Source organism: Physeter macrocephalus, chromosome 8, assembly GCF_002837175.3.
Source record: "Physeter macrocephalus isolate SW-GA chromosome 8, ASM283717v5, whole genome shotgun sequence".
Taxonomy (NCBI): domain Eukaryota; kingdom Metazoa; phylum Chordata; class Mammalia; order Artiodactyla; family Physeteridae; genus Physeter; species Physeter macrocephalus.
Genome location: NC_041221.1, coordinates 142925904 through 142931903, shown reverse-complemented (window position 1 = coordinate 142931903; position 6000 = coordinate 142925904).

Here is a 6000-nt window from a genome sequence, read left to right as displayed (position 1 = left end):
AGGAAAAGTTTCATGAGAAAGGGATAAGAAATAGAAGACTATATTTGACTATAAAACTAGAAAGCCTCTATCACTAAATTGACTGTCTAAATTTTTTTAACGGCCACCCAAGTTTTGTTTTAGGTAACACTAGAATTTGCTAAAAATAACTATCAAATCCCTTTTAACTTACATCATATAAATGAAATTTTTGCCAAGAGCAAGGTTTTTAGGGGTGGAAGAATAAATTTTGCTTTGATTTTTTTTCCATTTATTAAAAAAACTGCTCACGTAGGTGGCATGGTTCTTCTAAAGGATTGAGATGATGTAGAAGGCTCATGGGTCATCACTGGAGTAGAATGAGGACATGTATTTTCCACTAGTAATAGAAGAAATAAAGTTTTGCCAAACAAATTTTTGCTACAGTATTTTATTTCAACTTACTTTTGTGGTTTTCCATTTAAAATAAATCTCTGGCAAATTTGTTCCTTTTTGCCTATTTATTGTCAACTTTTTCTGTAAACCCATTGTATAATTCATGTGTTCAATGTCTTTGTAATTCATAAGTTCATTGTTTTAAAATGAAGCATGTTTTTTTAACCTGCCTAGGTTTTCATGGAAACTGTAAAAATAGTATTCATCAGTTTTGTGTTGATGCTAAATAACTGGATCATATGTGTTATATTACATCAAAATAGATGGGCAGCATAGACATTTTATTTTTTAAATATTTAATTGCATTTTTGATCTGTCAAAGAATGGTACAGTATATATATGTATACATATACATATATATATGAATGTGTATGTATATATTTATCTGCTATATTGAAAAAGTTCGATATAACTTGAGAGATAGTCATCAAAGCAAATCTTAGATGACTGTTTATGTCATGAGTTAATGCTTCCAGGATGGAACCTAGCCTCTCCTTAAGTGGACTTCTACTTTCTAAAGGGAAAAAAGTAGGTCAAAAGGTCTTGAGGGCCAAAAACTTCCATTCTGTTTAACTGCCTTGTCATTTCTATATAATATATTGTCTTGAGACTGAACCTCAGGCATTGTGGCAGGAGGATTCAGACATAACAGAAGTTGGAGTTGCTTCTCTATGATCCCATTTCAGTACCAGGCAGCGGAGATTCACATTCCTTTGCTGCCTTTAGTTTGGCAGTTTAGTTCTTTCTAAATAAATCTTCTGTTGTTAAGAGTACAACACCAATGTTTAATCATAATCACTAAAGATATACTTCAAGGGGCAATGTGGCAAAAATAAAAGGACTATAATTTGCTGTATTCAACCTAGTATATGAAACTCAGAGGTACACGTGGTTGATTGGGTGAAGTTCCCTGTTTTTATCTTTGTGTTTTTGCATTGAGGTCTTTGAACCCATGCTTATATTTCCATCCTTGTGATATCAAAGTTCTGTAGGGTGGGAGTGCTGTAGATAAACAACTTGGAGTCCAACTTTGCCTACAGTCAAGCCTCTACAAACTTACTATAGTGTGGATGATGCAGTTTCCCAAAAGCAGATCCCCAGCATCCATTGATAACAGCAATCACTTATATTTGATTGATAAGTCACAAAATGTGCCTATTTCCCCCCATTAACCATAATAACTTCCCACAATGAGGCAGATCAAAATCCAAACACTTTTATAAAAATGTGATGTAGATATATACACATATACATTCTGTATATAGTATGATGGTGTGAGTGCTTACTAAATGTGTACTTCTGTCCTAGGACTGAGGAATTGGGAAGGGGTTTTCTGATGCTGCTGGGTAACTCATGTGTTTGTTTAGCATCTGGTATCTGTGCTCTTCCCCTGCTTGCCTGTCTCTTCTCCCTTTTCTCTACCTTCTGTCCATTACTACTATTCCCTGTGTTTTTGACTGAGGCAAAGAACTACTCATTGGTTTTCCAATTACCCAAGCCCATAAACTAGCCTTCTGGTGATGCCAGTGGTTTTTCTGGAAAGAGCAACAGAGTCCAGCACAATCTACAGTATTAATATTAGCCCAAAGTCACATATTTTTATCAGCTAAAAATCTCATTCCGTAAAGGGTTTATGCCTGCTTGAACCTCCACGATACAATTCTGCGGGGACTCAAGTACAAAGCCCACGCATGGGAATACGTAATTCCCCAGACGTCTACTGTATTAATGCAGCCAGGGGGTCAATTTCTCAGAGTTTTCATTCAATCAACTGCTTCAGTTGGGGTTCTTCCTCTCAATCTCATTAGCATGACTCCATATATTGCTTCAGTGCTTGTTTATCAGTGGAAGAAAAATATAAATTCACTGAGTTTCACCAGAATGATCCTCTGAAGTACACCAAACATGTACATGTACTGTATGTTATTACCGTAGAGATTGGAATCAACTTATTGTATGTAAAGTTTTATGAATGGTTATTTTATAATTTATGTATTTAATACAAGAATCAATGAGCTCTGGTGTTTTAGTTTATATAAAAATAAAACAAACTGCATTTTTAAAAACTTTATCTTGCATTGTCCATAGGCTTTTGTTTTGTTTTAACTCTTAATCTACTTTAGAAAAGCAGAGTGAGGGAAATCAGGGTTATCCGTATAATGTTGGGGAACAAACTCTACATCAAAGATGGTAAATAGGTTTCTTCTCATCTATCAACTCTGAATTTTTTATTGTACCTGCCAGGGGTACTATGGTGAGGAGTCCAAGGCACAATTTACACTCATGAGGAGGGAACTATGGTCATTAGCATGCCTGCTCTGACTATAGTTTGGGGAAGAATCTTGCCAGCTATTTGCCATTCTTATTCTAGCTATTACTTCTTTTCCTTTATCCACCTACCTTTTTTCTCTACCTTGTAGACCCACTAGATGTAACAAGTTAACAAGCGTCTGTTACATGTCCATCCCTATGGCCTGGTATGAATGGGTCGACCCTCAAAGAGCTTACGTTTTATGTGGGAAACGACCCATGTATACATGAAACAAATAAAGAACCAATATGGCACAATGTGAGGTATAATTTTATAGGTCACTATTGAAAACAATTTAAAATAATATTAGTCTTTGGGGGTGGGCTTGAAAAATCCATGCTAAGAATGGTTCTTAAGTTGCAACCTCTTCTCTTTAACTAGCAAAAAGTGTCGTTCATCAAGTTAAAGTTATGTTACCCTTTTATAGGAACCATCTCCTGTGTCACGTCAGATCCCTAAAACAGAGAATAAGACACAACCCCAGCACTCAAGACATCATGACTACGTTATCTGAGGAAGACTTACAATTGCCTGAGTCTCTATGAGAAAGGTACCAAGCATATCAGCATGCCATGAAATAGGCAGTTATTGTTATGAATTCTGTCTAATGTTATAAATGAAAAGTTTTGATGAACTCCAGTTCTGGTATATAACTCAAATATGCTAATCATGTCAACAGCTCAACTGACTTCTTCTAGCTCCAAAACAAAGTACCCTGGTGTCTTTTGGAGATATTAATGGGGGCAGGGAACACTTCCTACCATAGTGCCAGTGGGACAAGTAAACATCCACTAGGTTCATACAAAGCCCACACAAAGGGACTCCTCCTATGGGCTCATGATACAGCTCTCCCTCTGACCTACAGGTGAGCAGCTTTCATAGGGGTGCAGATGTGTAGTCAAGTGCTTACCTACCCCATGGGTAAAGATATGTGTCCAGTGGCTGATAAAGAATGCTTACTTTATTTAAGCTACTTTGTATTTACATACGAAATGTCAGAGTGAATGATGAAGGCTTTTTTGCTTACTGAAAATGCTCCAAATAAAAATGTGTTTAACAAATACATTTTTGCATGCAGATGCACTTATAAATATGAAACCATTGGTTTTGATCAATAGGCTCTATAACAAAGAGGCATTGGGAATCTGTGCCTGTAATTACTGTAAAAATATTGAGAACAAGGGCCACTACATCTATATCATCTTCATGAAGCTCCATATGACACTCTTTTTCAGAATTTAGAAGGAGAAGGAGAAAACAAAACAACAGCCACTTCAAGAACTAGATTCTTCTTCCTTTATAATAAGAAATAAATAATTTATTATGTAAATTATTTTGCCCTGACTGCCTAGAAATGCATGAACAAATCTAAAATTTAATTATGGAATCTTGTCGATTATTTCTATTTTCTTTTTACTTTATTGATTTCACTCTTTTGCCTTTAATTTACTTTAGTTTTGCCTTTAATTTACATCACCTCAGATGTATTTTTGTACAGCCACAGGGTATAAATTCAGTATTTTTTAACTGCACATTAAGTATTCTTAGAGCTACTATAGGAAAGTATCAATATGTAGAAAAATATTCAAAACATGGAAGTAAAGCAAAATGATGAGTATTTGTCTTTCTAATTTCATTTCAGAGTGGTTTCTAATATGTCAATTGAAAAGTCTTTTGACTCTGGGGAAACGCAGCAATTGATGAGAGCCCAGATGTTTTACAGCCCTGTAAAGCTAGAAGCTAACTTGCAGAAAGTTGATAAGGTGAGACTTTTTTTTTTTTTTGCATGATAAAAAAAGAAAAACTCAAAGATTAGGGGTTTGTCCTATATACAAATTAACCACTTTGGTTTCTAGCATACTGCCTTCTTTCACCGTACTTTGCCCCATTCTTCAAATCTTTCTTGAATCAGGTCAGTTATTCTACTGATTTCTTTATTTAATGAAGTACATAAAACTTGGACACATGCTCATTAATTTTTATGAGAATGACATTTTTAACAATTTGAAAAGAGTGCTTTTTCAAAAGGCATTCTAAGGGATATAAGACAAGATATGTTCCTTGCTCTCAGTGAACTTCTGGTAAAATAAGGCAGTTAAATCCCCAAAACAGTGAAATAGAAATCAATACAGGAGGGTTAAAAGCCACCATCTACTAAGTATCCTGAGTTAATCTTTGATTCCAGACCTGTTCCCTCTCCTAGTTCCCCCAAGTCGGTGAGAGCTGTTAGCTAGAATTATGATAGATTCATGGGCTTAATTCTCTCCTGCTTTTCCCTCACCCTCCATATCCAGTCCTTCACACGTTCTATTGATTTTACTTCTCCCACCTGTCTTCTATTCTCCATCACTTCTATTAAGAGCTTCTCGCCTGAACCCTTGCAGCAGCTTCTTAGTTAAATTAACTGCTTCCACTTGTGTCCTCTTTATATATACCCTACTTGTTGTTTCCAGCTTGATTTAATGTGCAAATCATAGCAGCTTGTTCTCATCTTTAAAATTACTCCTTGCTTTCCCATTCCTACCTGGGGTTGACTCTCAAATGCTTATGGAACTAAACATGGAACTTGGGGCTGGGGTAAGACACCGCAGCCAACACAAGCCTGTTATTTTGTCTAACCCAGCTATAGGAAATAAGGCTCAAACTCTCAGCGTGGCCATTTATGTCCTGGATACCTCTTCTAAAACTTGAATATTCAGCTTAGCCATCGGCTTCCTCAAGAGTTGGACACAATATCCTTTGTTCTCCCAAAGCATTCAATGTGTACTCATCTTGTCATTTACCAGGTAATTAAAATTATTTGTTCTGTTCATCCCCACTTATACCCCCAAGTAAATCTGAGTTATTTGAGAGCAGAGAATATGCTTTTTTCAGTTTTCAATCATTTCCTAATACCTAGCAGAGTCTCACTAAATTATCCTAATTTTATTGTTTATATATTAGACTGTGGAGGGAGTCCTTTTTCCATGTTTTTATTGAAGTAGACTTGATTTACAATATGTTTCAGGTGTTCAACATAGCTATTCAATATTTTTATAGATCATGCCTCATTTAAAGTTATTAGAAAATATTGGCTATATTCCCTGTGCTGTACTTACATCCTTGTATCTTATTTATTTTATACCTAGTAATTTGTACCTCTAATCCCTTTCCCCTTTCTTGCCCCTCACCCATCCCTCTCTCCTCTTCTCACCACTAGCTTGTTCTCCATATCTGTGAGGCTGTTTCTGTTTTGTTATATTCATTTGTTCATTTTTTAGAGAAGTATCACTTCT